The sequence below is a fragment of the Pogoniulus pusillus genome, chromosome Z (genome assembly GCF_015220805.1).
Source record: "Pogoniulus pusillus isolate bPogPus1 chromosome Z, bPogPus1.pri, whole genome shotgun sequence".
In the NCBI taxonomy this organism is placed as follows: Eukaryota; Metazoa; Chordata; class Aves; order Piciformes; family Lybiidae; genus Pogoniulus; species Pogoniulus pusillus.
The window spans coordinates 37,702,389-37,719,342 of record NC_087309.1 but is presented as its reverse complement, the minus strand read 5'-3'; positions in this window follow the sequence as shown (position 1 = coordinate 37,719,342).

The window sequence follows — 16,954 nt, the reverse complement described above, 5'->3', positions numbered from 1 at the left end:
CTTTGGGAACAGGTCTCATGAAGAAGCTGATTAAGCTTGCTCCTTCATCCTATGCTAACATCTTGGCCAGTAAGTTCCTAGCAAGGAGTGATAATGGAAGGTCTTTCACTGTTGGTGAATTCACTGACCAGCTCAGGCAGATTGAGGATAGCTTGTCCCATTCTGGTATAATCTGTGCCATAAAGACTATGACTACAGAGCTTAAAGATGGTATTAGAGATGGCATCAAAGAGAGCATGAAAGAACTGAAGGAGGACCTTACAACCTCAATTTCCAATCTGGTAAAGGATACCATTCCTGCATCATCTGAATGGGTGAATGTTTCTGCAATCAGGAACAGACGCCCACCTCCTGCAAGGCAATTCCAGCCTAGGAGGAGACAAATTCCACCCAGACAGCAGCAATCACGTGCGTCACTGTGGATACTTCTGCGTGACACATACGGTGAGAACATGAACAAGTGGGATGGTAAACCTACTTCAGCTCTTTCAAAGAGGGTCAGGGATCTGCAGAGTGGCAGAAACAGAGGCAATAATGCCAGGAAAGTAGCTGTCACTTCTTCAGCTCCCGAGAGCAACTGCAATTGTTCCAACAGTTGCAGTTCCTCTCGCAACAACACCAATCACTGTGTACACCCTACATGCCATGTTCAGCATTAGGGGTGCCCTGCCTCCAGCCAGGAGGAGGAAAGGGATAGTGGAGAGAACCGAATCTATTGGAATGTATTCATTAGGTGGCCTGGCAGTTCAAGAGTTCGGAAATACAGGGCTTTAGTTGACACAGGTGCTCAGTGTACTTTATTGCCATCTAATTGCAAAGGGACAGAGTCCATATCTATTTTTGGAATCACTGGTGGATCTCAAGAGTTAACTAAGATACAGGCTGAGATCAGTTTAACTGGTAAAGAGTGGAAGACACATACTATTGTAACTGGTCCTGATGCGCCTTGCATTTTGGGAATTGACTTTTTGAGACAAGGTTGTTTCAAAGATCCTAAGGGTCACAAATGGGCTTTTGGAATAGCATCTGTAGAGATTGAGGATGATAAATTGAAATTGTCTGTTAGACCTGAACTTTCTGATGAATCTGCAGTTGTGGGACATCATGACATAGAAGACCTGGAAGTGCCAATTGCAACTCAAACTGTTCATCATAGGCAGTACAGAACTAACCGTGACTCTTTGTTGCCCATTCATCAGCTGATTCGTCAATTGGAGAGTCAGGCTGTCATCGAGAAAGCTCATTCACCTTTCAACAGTCCCATCTGGCCTGTGCGTAAACCTACGGGCGACTGGAGACTGACAGTTGACTTTCGTGCCCTCAACGAGGTGACGCCACCCATGAGTGCAGCTGTGCCGGACATGCTGGAACTCCAGTACGAGCTGGAATCGAAGGAGGCTAAATGGTATGCAACCATAGACATTGCTAATGCTTTCTTCTCTATTCCCATAGCAAAGGAGTGCAGGCCTCAGTTTGCATTCACCTGGAGAGGAATCCAGTACCAGTTCAATCGTTTGCCTCAGGGGTGGAAACACAGCTCAACCATCTGTCACTCAGTCATCCACAATGCACTGGAGAAAGGTAAAGCTCCAGAGCACATCCAGTACATCGACGACATCATTGTGTGGGGCCAAACTGCTGAGGAAGTCTTCGAGAAAGGTAACAAAATCATTGACATTCTGTTGCAAGCAGGTTTTGCCATTAAGAGAGACAAGGTCAAAGGACCTGCCAGAGAAATTCAGTTTCTGGGAGTGCGGTGGCAGGATGGTCGCCGTTACATTCCTCAGGATGTGATCAACAAAGTCTCTACCATGGCAGTTCCCACCAGTAAGAAGGACACACTTTCTTTTCTTGGTGTGGTGGGATTTTGGAGACTACACATTCCTGGTTTTAGTCAGATTGTCAAACCTCTGCATGATGTGACTCGTAAGAGAAACAATTTCGAGTGGGGACCTGAACAACAAGCAGCCTTTGATCAGATTAAGCGAGAAATAGTCCATGCAGTGGGCTTGGGACCTGTGAGATCTGGTCCGGACATTAAGAACATTCTGTACACGGCTGCCAGTGACAATGGTCCAACTTGGAGTCTTTGGCAGAGAGCTCCAAATGAGACACGTGGTCGTCCACTTGGTTTCTGGGGACGTTGTTACAGAGATTCAGAGACAAATTATACTGCAACTGAGAAAGAGATTCTAGCAGCCTATGAAGGAGTGAAAGCAGCTTCTGAAGTGATTGGAACTGAGTCACAATTGCTTTTAGCTCCTAGACTGCCAGTTCTTAACTGGATGTTCAAGGGCAAAGGTTCATCACCACATCATGCCACAGATGCAACCTGGTCTAAATGGATGGCTTTGATAACCCAACGAGCGCGAATGGGTAATCTTGACCGACCTGGTCTGGTGGAGGTGATCACCAACTGGCCGGAAGGCACAGACTGTTCCAAACCTCCAGAGGAGAAAATAACTCGTGCTGAGGAAGCCCCTCCTGTCCTGGAGTCCTGTACCCCTAAATTCCTCTCCTGCCCGGACTTCGGGGGGAAAGGGGAAAAGCCGCCTGGTTTCCCCCCCCCTCGCCTGCCCTGCAGCCGAGAAGGGGGTGGCGACTGCCCCGTGAGTTCCCGCGCTGGAGCCAGGCTGGGATTGGCCGTGCGCTTTCGCGCCTAAAGTGTGGTAACTCTGCCCTTTGTCTAGCGAAGGGTATAAATATTGGGGGTCTTCCCGCCTTTGGGGGTTCCCGCTTTGGATTTTACGTGTGCCTGGACGAGTTCGCTCACTCTCCTGTGCCTGGACGGCAGAGAGACTAAGGACTTGCTTTGGTGTTAGGCACACACCTTTGTCTGCCTAACGACCCTTAACGACCCTTAACGACTCCTGTAGCCGCTGGAGGAGGAAGACAGACCGCACAAGCCAGCCTGAGTGAGTTATTTGGCTTAGCTTAATTTAGTAAGAAACCGCTATTAATTAATAGCAGACTCCTTTTCCAAAAACTGACTTCCAAATATATATAGTCAGATTATTAATGGTATCCTCGTAGAATTCTCATGCAACTTAACCTGTTTATCAAACGAAATTAATCTTTATATATATAGTTGTGGGGGCGGGTTTTGTAAAAATAAAAAATATCTATTTTTGATAAATTTTCGACTCGGCCACGTATTTCTGCCCTCCGCAACATTATGGCGCAGTGCGAGCAGGGTAGTTCAATCATAGAATTTCTACAAGAAAAGGGATGCCTAATCACAGGGCTTGATTTAATTTGGGCTCAGAAAAATTGTAAAAATCCGGAGAAAATCCTGGAGAAATTAGCTGAGCGCTCAGACCCTGTGATTTCTGAGTCTCCAACGGAGCATTTCTCTGTTGTTCTGGGGTCAGTCGTGACCCAGACTCTGGCCGAATTTGAAAATTATGAAAAAAGAATTCAGGCCTTGGAAAAGGATTTATTAGCCGAAAAAGCTAAATGCCAAAGTATCTGGGAAAGCATGCTGGCGCAGACAAAGAGCCTGACCGCGGCACTGACTGCCCGGATGAAAGAAAGGCTTGTAACGCCTGCAGACACCACCTCTTCGGTCTCCGTGTCTGAATTTGAATGGAGTGATTCGCGGGAATCGGGGAGAAAGGCAGAGAATGCCCCGAGGGGCTCTTCGGGGGAGAGGAGTTCCCCGAAACCAGGCACAAAAGACTCTGCCAGAGACTCAGAGAATTCCTCTGCACATGCCTCTGCGCGGCAGAAAGCCTCAAAGCCACGCAGAAAGCGCAGGTCCCGACCGGACTCTCCCGTAGCTAGCGGAGAAGAGAGCTCCGGTGAGGAGGGCGCCGCGGTGCACAAGCACGTGTTGCCTGTGATCAGGATTGAGTCCGTGAAGGGCAGGAAAGGCGCTGCAGGGACCTCCGTGATCAAAAAACAGTTCACAGACGCACAGCTCAGTGACTTACAAGTCAAATATGCGAGAGATCCTGGGGACTCAGTCGCTGACTATGTGTATAGAGTGTCCCGAGCCGGTGGGGACCGGGTCCTTCTAGACTCGCAGGAAGCTGCTGGAGACTGGGGGGACGATGTGTTCCTGACACGTGAACCCGAGGGGACACACAGCCTCACCGCCCGGATAGCATACTGGGCAAGCAGTGTCCGTCCAGCCTACCGGGGGGAGCCGACGGAACTAAAGGTCACCAGCTCCTCTGAGCTCATCACTGCTCTCCGCAGACTTGCCTGTGTCCAGGCTATCTATGATAAGGGACATTACGATTGCCCGTTTTATGCCCCTGTGGACCCGGAGAGACTGCACCCTATTATGAAAGGTTTGCCAGCAACTCTGCAAATCCAAGTAATGAAGAACGTTGAGAAAATTGAACGTGTGCTTGGAGAAAATGCAGAGAACGATGGTGCTAAAGAGCACGTAATGACTTGGGCTGAACTGTTAACTGACTTGAACGCCCACGGGCTGCAGTTTGGGTTTGGGTCTCCTGAAGGAAAAGGGGCTGGGGAGAGACAGTCTCGTGCTTCTCCCCCAGAAAATCCCAGGACTCTGCACAGGCAGGTCCGGCCAGTGCAGGACTGCCCCCGCAGGGGGACCGGTCCTTCAGGCTTCTCCCCGAGGGGAAGGGGCAGAGACCAACAGAGTGACTGGAGACCCAGAGAAAAGAACAGTTGGTATAGACAAGCCCTGACTTTAGGGGTACCAAAAACTGTTTTAAGGCAGCTGGCAGACTGGCAGCTGAAGGATCTAGTGCGGTGCCTTCAGAAATCGGCTGCAAAACCCAGAGGCAGCCGAGAGAAACTCAGGGCCAGTGACAGCGGCACGCCCAGCGGTGGATCCCAGAGCGGCTCGCCCAGACGCGGCAGCCCCCCCGCTGGGAACTGCAGCTCGTCCCCAGACAGAAAGGTTAACCCTTTCTCGTCTCCCACACGGGAGGCAAAACACTGAATTACTGTAATAGTGGCTCGGCAGCTTTTAATGGTCAGCAGTCACGGGGAGAGCTACAGAAGCCCCCAGAATAAAGACCTGCTGCCTAGGTGAGCCACGTGGTCACTGACCACCTGCCCCAGTACAAAAGGCCACCGGATCAGTGCACGGTGGATCGTCCCCAACTATTAATTGCTAAGCCTGGCCTTCATAGGCCGAGGCAGGTTTTGTCTCCTTACAGGTTAAGGCCGAGGCAGAGGACCAGTTCCTGACCACCTGACCAGCACCTGGGAAAGGGAGAACCAGCTACACAAGGGATGGAGTCATATCACCGGGGTGGCCAGTGGATGATGGCATCCGGACCCACGGACTGTGACCTCCAGCCATGGACTCAGAGCATCTAAGGCTCTGCCATGAACTTGGTTGCTCTACCAGGAACAGAGCAATCTTCAAATGGACTGTGTAGCTTTATTAATACTGTTTGGGCTATTGTTAAACCTTGTTAAGTATTGTTAAATATTGTTGGGGCGATTAATGTATTACCTATTGTTAATGTTGGAAAAGGCTAAGCCATATATATATATTAATAGGTTCCTAAATTGAAGGGGGATCACTTCTCACTCAAGTTCTAGACAAAGATGCTCATTACCACCGGGGTGGGATGTCCTGGAGTCCTGTACCCCTAAATTCCTCTCCTGCCCGGACTTCGGGGGGAAAGGGGAAAAGCCGCCTGGTTTCCCCCCCCCTCGCCTGCCCTGCAGCCGAGAAGGGGGTGGCGACTGCCCCGTGAGTTCCCGCGCTGGAGCCAGGCTGGGATTGGCCGTGCGCTTTCGCGCCTAAAGTGTGGTAACTCTGCCCTTTGTCTAGCGAAGGGTATAAATATTGGGGGTCTTCCCGCCTTTGGGGGTTCCCGCTTTGGATTTTACGTGTGCCTGGACGAGTTCGCTCACTCTCCTGTGCCTGGACGGCAGAGAGACTAAGGACTTGCTTTGGTGTTAGGCACACACCTTTGTCTGCCTAACGACCCTTAACGACCCTTAACGACTCCTGTAGCCGCTGGAGGAGGAAGACAGACCGCACAAGCCAGCCTGAGTGAGTTATTTGGCTTAGCTTAATTTAGTAAGAAACCGCTATTAATTAATAGCAGACTCCTTTTCCAAAAACTGACTTCCAAATATATATAGTCAGATTATTAATGGTATCCTCGTAGAATTCTCATGCAACTTAACCTGTTTATCAAACGAAATTAATCTTTATATATATAGTTGTGGGGGCGGGTTTTGTAAAAATAAAAAATATCTATTTTTGATAAATTTTCGACTCGGCCACGTATTTCTGCCCTCCGCAACACCTCCCTATGGTGATCTCTCTGATCAGGAAAAGAACTATGCTTTGTTCACAGATGGTTCCTGTCGTCTTGTTGGGAACAAGCGAATATGGAAGTCAGCAGTTTGGAGTCCAACCAGGAGAGTTACCGAAACGAAAGATGGGGAAGGAGAATCCAGTCAGTTCGCTGAGGTAAAAGCTGTTCAACTTGCTCTTGATGTGGCTGAACGTGAGAATTGGCCTATCCTTTACCTCTACACCGACTCGTGGATGGTAGCCAATGCTCTATGGGGTTGGCTGAAGGACTGGAAGAAGAATGGTTGGCAGAGGAAAGGAAAGCCTATTTGGTGTGCTGATCTATGGCAGGACATTGATGCACGACTGGAGAGAACTCCAGTGAAGGTGCGGCACGTAGATGCATACATGCCTAAGAGCAGAGCCACTGAGGAACATCAACATAACCAAAAGGCAGACCAAGCTGCTAAGATTGCTCAAGTTGATACCAACTCTGAACTTGACATTGACCTTGATTGGAAACACCGAGGTGAGCTGTTCTTAGCTCGGTGGGCCCATGACTCATCTGGACATCAAGGCAGAGATGGAACATACCGATGGGCTCGTGATAGGTCAATTGACTTGTCCATGGACACTATCACCCAAGTCATCTATGACTGTGACATTTGTGCTGCTATTAAGCAGGCTAAGCGAATCAAGCCCTTATGGTATGGTGAGAGATGGTCAAAGTACAAGTATGGTGAAGCCTGGCAGATTGACTACATCACTTTACCTCGATCTCGTTCTGGCAAGCAGTATGTGCTAACGATGGTAGAAGCCAGCACTGGATGGTTGGAAACCTATCCAGTTCCACATGCTACTGCACGTAACACCATTGTTGGTTTGGAGAGACAAATCTTGTGGAGACATGGAACTCCAGAGAGAATCGAGTCAGACAATGGTACTCATTTCAAGAACAATCTTGTGAAAAACTGGGCCAAAGAGCATGGTATTGAATGGACTTATCATATACCCTACTATGCACCAGCTTCAGGGAAGATTGAACGCTACAACGGTTTGCTGAAAACCACCCTAAAAGCCATGGGGGGTGGAACTCTGAAAAACTGGGACAAACATTTAGCACAAGCTACCTGGTTGGTAAATAGTAGAGGTTCAGTAAACAGAGCAGGACCTGCACAATCAGATTTGGTCCAAACAGTAGACGGTGATAAAGTTCCTGTTGTACATGAAAAGAATCTGTTAGGGAAAACTGTTTGGGTATTTTCTCCTTCGGGCGAAGGGAAACCTGTCCGAGGGGTGGTATCTGCTGAAGGTCCTGGTCATACCTACTGGGTAATGCAGGAGAATGGTGACATCCAGTGTATTCCACAGAGAAACTTAACCTTAGCTGAGAGAGTTTAAATTAAGCTGTTAGGAGTTTTCTGTTCTAGGTAACATCGGCGCCCAACAATGAGAGAATCTACGATAGAATCTACAGTACGTGAGCACGAACCCAACGTCACCTGGGAGTCCCTGTTCTGAGCTTTTGAATCACCTACATCTGATTGAAGTGTGAACTGAACTTATATATATTGTTTTAGTGTAAATATTGGTTTAGATTAGATTGGGTAATTCTCAGCGATACTCTGTGCGAAGTAGACAGGGGTGGATTGTGCTAGTTTGAAGCAAGCTGGAATGTTTTGGTAACAGAACTAGATAACGGGCAGTGAAATGAAAAACAATTGTGTCTACTTCTCTCACAGTCACGCTGAGAACTCTGGGAAGAAGAAAGACTTTTTCTCCATTTTGTTTCTCACTCTTGCTTTTGCCTTAGACCTGGTCACATCTCATTAACCCTGCTCCTACTAACCTTGCTCCCTAACCTCTTGGCTGCACCTCTTTTCTTCCTGAGGACTGGGGTAAGGTTGAGAGGGACGGGGGGAGGTGTTGGGGTGGTTTGAGAGCCCCTCCTGGGGACTCAGGTTTCTGGGAGGGGAGTTGTGCTTTTGTATTGTTTATCCTTTGTATATAACTGTATATAATTCTATATAACTGTATATATTGCAAATAGCTGCTTGTAAATTCTGCTAGCTGTAAATAAATTGCTTCATCTATATTCCCAGGGTCCGTCTGAGTTAGCTGGGGCAAATTCAAAAGTGTGGGGGGGCGGGGTAACCCCCAAACCATCACAGGAGGTAAGGAAGCTGGGGAAGGGCCTGAAGAATAAATCTTATGAAGAGCAACTGAAGGAGCTGGGGCTGTTTAGTTTAAAAAATAGAAGACTGAGGGGAGACCTCATGGCTGTCTATAGCTACCTGGAAGGATGTTGTGGAAAGCTTGGTTCTGGTCTCTTCTTACAGGTAATTAGTGATAGAACAAGAGTGAGTGGCCTCAAGCTGTGACTCGGTAGATTTAGAATGGACATAAGGAAAAATTTTTCACAGCAAGAGTGGTCAGGCTGCCCAGGGAGATGGTGTATTCACCAACCCTAAATGTGTTTAAAAGTCATTTTGATGTGGTGCTTGGGAATATGGTTTAGGGTGAACCTTGTAGAGTAGAAATGTTGGTTGGACTTGGTGATCCTGAGGGTCTTTTTCAAACCTGGAGGTTTCTCCGATTCTGTGATGCCTTGTTCCTGCCCATGGCAGGAGGGTTGGAACTGAATGATATTCAAAGTCCTTTCCAATCTAAACAATTCTATGAATCTATGAAATCCATTTGCATTAAAAAACAAAACAAAACAAAAACAAAAACCACAACCAACCAACCAACCAAAAAAAACAAACCACCACAACAGTGGTTTATGAGAAGAACTCCAAAACTTCCTCAGACTCACTCAATTAGCAAAAATTTCTAGCTGGGTTTTGTTTCCATGCAGAACTATACACAGCCATGCTGAAAAACAAAACAGATGAATGTCCGTGAACAGCTCTGCAACTGATGGATAAGGTAGATGAACTTTGGCAGTGTGCACCAACCAAGACCTTGCACTGGGACTCCTCATTGCTCAGCAACTTTTCTAAAGAATATTTCTTAAGCACTTTATCACTCAGAGTTAATTTCACAAAAATTACGTTGTCTGCTGGGAAGGGCATTATGCTGAACAACTAAAATGAATATTACTTTAATCAAGCGTGTTCACTTTTCTAGTACTTCATTAATTTGGGTCACTTGGATCTTCCACTCAGCTAATTCTTCATCTCCTCATGTAACAGCAGAATGCTGAGGGAGTTTTGTGCCTTATCCAATTTAGGAAAAAAAAAAAAAAAAAAAAAGAAGAAGAGGCAGGTGGAGAAACTAAAGTATCTTGTCATCTGCAACAGTAGGAGATGTGAAACTGCTGAATGATTTGGGACTCTTTGTGCTCCTCTGTTTCCTCAGCAGGAAAATGTGGATTTCTCCATCTGCAACCCTTCCCAAGGATCACTACTGGGGTTACTCCAATAATTAATTTGTGAAACCACTTTACTGAAGCCACATAAGGCTCTCCAACAAACCATGAGGGAGACCTTGGGCTTGAAGGTCTGAGAGTTGTTGGGTCCTAATGAATGAAAGTGTGACAGCAACATTCATCATGTTTTCCATAATTCAGCTGCTCAACATCACCCTTCCCTGCACTGCGATATTTAATAAGGCCCTTAATGTCCCCTTAATCAGTCCCTACTTAACATTACTGCTCTGCTGTCTTCTTTGTGTAACTCTTTTCCCGAAAGATATTAATAGCAGTTTCAAAGATGAAAACTACTGACAACTCCATATGTTATACAGTAGTAAGCTCTTTCCTTGACTGATTTATTTCAGCAGAGAAGATGCAAAAATTTCTAAGCTGTGGCTGAAGGAGAAATCAATACCTCTATCACTAAAGAATTACACTTTTTTGTTTTTAATCCTGTGCAAGAGTCACAATCAAACCAAGAAATACATCTGTATGTTCCTTCACCAGAGCACAGGGGACTTTTCTTGATCAAGCTCTCAGCCAGGGCCATTGGTCATTAACACTTAACATCTACTTTCTTTCTTCAGTGGCTATTTTCAACACTTAGGCATGTGTGGTGAATAGACAGGAGGCAGCAGACGTGTCATTCAGATTTAGCCAAACAGGTGTCAGAAATTTAGCATAACACTCTGCTACACGTGATAGTTCTCTGAAGGAGTTTCTAAAGGAGGTGCATTGGTGCCTTCGGGGTGAAGGAGATTTTAAGTGGGCCAATGAAATAACAACAGTCTCAGCAAAGCACCAGCCGTCATCAAAGCTGCTGAGCCACTTTCTCTTTTTTTCCCCTCAGTAAAATCCTGCCGAAAATTATGTAATCATCACAAGGTGCAAGATTAGCTCATGGAAGACACTTAAGTCCACATGCATTAACAATTTACCTCTTAAATGAGGTTACTAATTTTTACAGACATTTCAGGGGAAAAAAATCTTAAGATGCATCACTTACATTGATCTAAACATATGAATGCCATTAGAAATTTTGAAACCTAATATTTCACTTATCATTGTCATGTTCTGCATTCTGCAGTGTTGGTGAATTCAGTGACATGCACATAACTACATCTGGAAGAAAAGTTTCTCTTTTCTCACTCTGGAGTGAGAGGAAAGCCTGAAGCATTTATTCCATTACTAAGTAACTATGTCACCATCACAGACAAAAATGGGAATGTGGGAGAAAGGACTAATGCTAGCCTCAGTGTATGAGTTCAGTGAGACAGTGCAGTTCAGACCACCCTGGGTCTTCATAAAGCTACTCTTCATTTAATGAAAGTATTTTCCAGGTTAAAAGAAAAATATCTCAAATTATCACTCACTTTCCTACCTCACCCAGCAAGGTGGTGAAAAGGTATGAGTCACTACAAGGGAACAAGAAACTCACAGTCCATTAAAATGAAGAATGCCACTGCCAAAGCTGGTAAACCAGAGAAAAACTCTTAACTATATGTTTCACTTAAATGCCTATCTCCAGAATTGAATCCATGCACTTCCCCTGCGTCCAAACACAACAAATAGCGAGAATTAAGTATCTGAGCATATATGAGACTCATTAGCAAGGTCATACTGAATCCACAGCTATCTGTGATAGCCCACAGGTATATTCTGAAGACAGAGATCAGTCCTATCTTGCTGCTGTATAGATGTCAATTTGTGGTGTCAGGGAAACAAATCTGTCTGCTTTGGATCCACTGCCTGAAGACAGGAAAATTTCAGATGGACTGAGAAAAAAAGAGCATTTTCTGTCACATCAGGATGAGTTGCACACACACTGTGCCACACCAATGGAAATGTACAGACTTCATAGAATCACTGCATCATAGAATAGTGTGGGTTGGAAGAGACATTAAAGTTCACCTAGTTCCAAGAATCTGCGATAGGCAGGGACACCTTCCACTAAACCAGGTTCCTCAAGGACCCATCCAACCTGGCTTTGAGTCCTTATAGGTTTGGAGCCTCCACACCTTTAATGCTGTAAATTTGAATCCTTTCTTTCTCTCAGATTTGGCCCATACACAATGCACCAAGGAGCTGACTGTGAGACATGCCTCTTGATCATCTGAAAGCATTTCTATCAATAGGTCTCTCTTCTGTAGTTTTCCTCAGGTCAAGAGCACTTCCCTGTGACCACCTCACCCAATAACACTGAAAGTTACCAAAACCTTCAAACATTCATGCTCAGTAGACCATCCTATACCACCACACTCTTGCACTGTCCTTTTCAGCCCCAGCATCTTCACACACTGAGGTTCCAGCACAAAGCCGTGTGCAGCTGTCACACCCACAGCCATCATCCCCTCTTGCCATTTTGGTTTTGGTGTGGGCGTGATGGTTCTTGCAGCACTGAGCATCCTGTCTATTTCTACAGCCCTTGGAAACCCTCCTCGCAGAGCTTCTGAGACAACAAGGGGTGCACATCATCCACCTCTTCACTTTTTAACAGCACACAGCAGCAAAAAGGAGAGAGACATCTGTTCCACACTGCTTGAGGGGTCAAAAATAGAGTAGCTGGCATTCCCAACAGTGATAACCATCGCTCCTGCTGCTGAAACGTTTCCCCCACTAATAAAGGCAGGTTGGATGTGATTATTAGTTTAACTCAGAAAGCTGAATTAAAATAGATGGTCTAAAACAGAACTCAGCTCACCCCAGGGTCACTTTCCTTCTAAAATTACTGCCTTACTAAAGGTCTGAAAAGAAGCTAAGGAAGAGCTGCTGTGCTGAAAGCTGGTCTGTTCTTTTTCCAGGCTAGAAATTAGTCTAATAAAAGATATTACCTCTCCTACAAGCCTTGCTTACCAAGGAGCGTAACAGCTTATTTCTGGAGATAAAAATTACAGTATATAACTTTCCATTCTGAAGCATAAAACTGATGGGTGTCCTTTGATGAACTGAAAGGAAGGAGAATAAAAGAACTCCTAATTCTTTTAGACAGTTCCAGTCCAAATATTTTTTACATCTTCATTTTTTGCAGGATGTTGGGAAAGATCCCGTGACAAGAACAGAAACAAAAATCAATAATCCTGGGACTTTGTACGGCAATATTTATCACAACGTTTCTCTGCAAGCTGCCAGGAAGAAAAGGACATGAACATGTCCAAAAGAGGATGCAAAAGTATCACTAATGAAAGAACAGTGGATCATGGGCCTTAGTACCACTACAACCCAAGTGTGAAAATAAATCCCACTTTCTCAAGCAGCATATGGTCAAACCTTATCAGAAAAGCTGCCCATCATGTTTTGCCTCCTGGGATCTCAGTATGATTTGGGGCCTTCTTTATTCTGTGGCTTCATCTCTCCCAGGTAATTCAGACTTCACAACCCTTCTTTTTATTAAACCCTTGCAAAAGACTTTCTAGGAAGTTTTCATTTAAAAAACAACTCTTAAGAACAGCAGCTATCACACATTTTTCAAGGATTACATCTTCAGGTGTTTTTTGACAGATAACTATGAGCCTGAGCAAAGGGTGGGGGATTTGCAGCTACGACACAGGTCCCAGAGTTTCAACACAAAAGGCAGGCCAGGTAAGGATAAAACAGTTGTGAGGCAAGGCTCTGATGAACCAGCAGAAGCTCAGGTATCTTTGCACAGGAGAGGGATCACTTCGCTGAAACAATGAATAGCTCTAACAGACCCAGACTGGCTCAGGCACACTCCCCTGCTTAGTCACAGTGCCAGCCTTTTGGCAGAAGATGGAGAAGTTGGCAGGAGCCTACAGATAAAGCAGCTGCAAAGGAGGAATGGGAATACCTTAGGGGGAGCAGGGAATAACAACACGGATGACCAAACTCAGAGCACAATACAGCCACATCCCTCCTAAACTACGTTTAGTGTTCTAGTTCTGGGCTTGGCTGGACTGTCCACTACCACCTCTGAGGAGGGTATTTCAACCATGCTTAAATATTACTGATGGCTGCTATGAGCTTGTCCTTTAGTTGTGTCCCCTAGGAATTTACATACATGTTTAACTGCTTGTTTTCTTGAAGGTACTGTTCAATCACATCAAGGCTGGGACAGCTGTGGGCATGCAGAAGTGCAAATTCAAGCACCCAGTAAACTTCAAGATGAAGGAACAACAAAATTCTCAGGCTGGGTGAAATACTGATTTTGGAGCTTGGTGACCTAAATTCTACCCATTTCTACACCCATTTTCTCTATTGCACAGCAGTCTGTTTAGATCCTCCAGCTTAGGTTTCAATGATGTGGGACCTCTCAGGAGCAGAGCATATTGACACCACGCAATCACTTGATCCTGGAAGAGTTAAGTCCAGATGGCTCAATACTAATTTTCAAAACTTTCCAGGAAACACTCTCAGGCAATGCAAAACCAAAACCAAAACAACAACAACAATAAAAGCCAAAAAAAAAAAAAAAAAAAAAAAAAAAAAAAGACAGAGCTAACTAGTTTCTGGAGATGTTTTGTTAAGTGAGGTCCAGCTTGTATCTCTTTAAGAGGCTGGAATATTGCCATTTTGCTTGGAGGTCCTGACCCAATAACAGACAGAGCATCACCTTCTTGATTTTCATGAGACAAAAATAGAAGAAAAAAAAAATGAACAAATTTGTTTAATCTTTATGAGGACTTCTACATGGAGCCCACCATGCACAAGGCATGATAAAATTTATTTGACATTCCTGAGAAATAATAACCACTCCAAGTGTGTTCAAACTAAATCTTTACTGCCTTGTTGCTGATGTAAGATGATAAGACTTGATCATCTTTGCCTTCATTTTCACATCTTTAACACGTTTGATATATAATTACAGGACAGTTAACTTGAAAAAGTGAAAACTTAAACTGCTCACCATGAGCTCTCATTCACAGTTAACTAAAACATTTGAAAGTAACTGCTATGTACCTGTTTTAGTTACACTTCATAGCATGTTCTCCACTTCATTAAAATCAGGATTTATTTTTTTAATAACAATTTTTGGGGTTTGACACAAAGGTGTCATCAAAGAATGTCAGATTTGCATGAACGCGCAGGCCAAAGGCTGGCAAGAGGCAGTACGGGCAATTCACACCATTTGCCACAAGATGGCACAAAACGTATAAATTCAGAAGGCGAAACGACTTAACACTTTTCAGAAACGGGTTCAGGAGAGTCAGGACAACCCAGGCAGGAAGGGATGGGTGGCCATAAAGAGGGGTTGAGCAGCAGGCAACTTATTCAGGTTGAACCACTCTTCTTAGAGACACGGGCAGGGGAAGGAGGTAGGTGAGTGGGTGAGATATGGACAGGAGAGTAGAGATTTTAAAAAAAAAAAAAACAGAAGGAAGTTTCTTGGAAACTAGGAAAAGGAAGGTAACTGTTTCAAAAGAGAGCAGCTTTCTGCTCAGATGCTTTGGGTGCAGACATATATACAGATCAAATATGAACTTGTAGGGTTTTTTTCCACTAAGTTTTAATAGAAATATAGAATTAGTCTTGAAAACTGGGTCAACTTTCATGCAAATCAGCACAACTGATCACTCAGGATTATTTTGTAATTAGCTTAGAACAACAGCATAGCAATATATGGAAATTTGACAGCTTCAAAGGCTGAAATTTTGCATTGCATGGGTATCTGAATACCCCACTAATTTCAGAGGACTCAGCTCTTTGTGTTCAGCAAAACGTCCAAGAAGGCTTGACTGTGCCTGCAACCTTCAAAAGCTGCTCCAAATCACAGCTGTTGCAATAAAAATCAGATTTATCAGTGGTGTTTTCAATGTGTCCAGTATGCCTTAAGAAGCAGGGCTACCATCCACTGCATTTTCCTCCTGATAGCAATTCAGGAAGAGCAAAGAGCTGTCTGCTGCTCAGCATGACAGAGAGTCAGGACTCATATCTGCCTGAAGACTGGCAAAACCTGAAGTCCTCAAAGATGACCTTTAAGGTCACAAATGGTGTGACCCTCCTAACAGCCTACTCACAAAAATTGCTTGGCACACATCCCACATTCCAACACATTCTGTGGCATTCTCAGGTTGTGTATCCAGAAATGCATTGGGAAACGACAGGAATGCTAGTGAGAGGGGTGGCAAGTTTGGGTTACAAGATCTGATGATGTTCAGAGGAGGGCTTGGAGCAGCTTAGCAAAGCATTTTTTGCCTTCTCCAGCAAACATAGAATGGGCAAATGCAACCAGTAAAATAAACTTACCACATATCATCAGGAAATACAAATGAGCACACACTGTATCTCAACAATGTAGGAAGGTTACCTTTGTCATCCAAGTAGATACAAGAAAAATTCACATGAATATCCACCGGACTATCAAGATTTGTGTTCAATTTCCTGGAAAATTAGCAGCTGCAACTCTTAATTATCCTGTGAGAAAAGAAAGGTGACAACCAACCCAGAACTGGAAGAATAGGAGCTGTAAACTGAACTCTGTAGGTAGAACCTTCATCCCATCTGGCTGTCAGCTTTCACACATCCTGCAATAACTGCATGCCAGGGAGTTATGGTTTCTGTAACTTGGGGAGGACATACTTACCCTCAAAACTGTAGAAAAGAGCATCTACAAAGCACCTACAGGATGGCCAAGGGATCAGGCCCAGACAGCATGGGTTTAGGAAGGGCAGGTCCTGCCTCACCAACCTGATCTCCTTTTATGATCAGGTTACCTGCCTGGTGAATGTGGGGAAGGCTGTGGATGTAGTCTACCTGGACTTCAGCAAAGCCTTTGACACTGTCTGCCACAAGAAGCTCCTAGCCAAGCTGGCAGCTCATGGCTTGGACAGATTCACTCTGTGCTGGGTCAGGAACTGGCTGGATGGCCGGGCTCCCAGAGAGTCATGGTGAATGGTGCCACATCCAGTTGGCAGCCAGTCACTAGCAGTGTTCCCCAAGGTTCAATGCTGCGCCCAGTGCTGTTCAATATCTTTACTGACGATCTGGACGAGGGGATTGAGTCCAGCATCAGTAAATTTGCAGATGACACCAAGCTAGGAGCAGCTGTTGATCTGTTGGAAGGTAGGAGAGCCCTGCAGAGGGACCTGGACAGGCTGGATGGGTGAGCAGAGGCCAAGAGGATGAGATTTAACAAGGCCAAGCGCAGGGTTCTACACTGTGGCCACAACGACCCCAAGCAGCACTACAGGCTGGGGACTGAGTGGCTGGAAAGCAGCCAGGAAGAAAGGGACCTGGGGGTACTGATAGATAGTAGGCTGAAGATGAGCCAGCAGTTTGCCCCAGGTGGCCAAGAGAGCCAATGGCATCCTGGCCTGCATCAGGAACAGTGTGGCCAGTAGGAC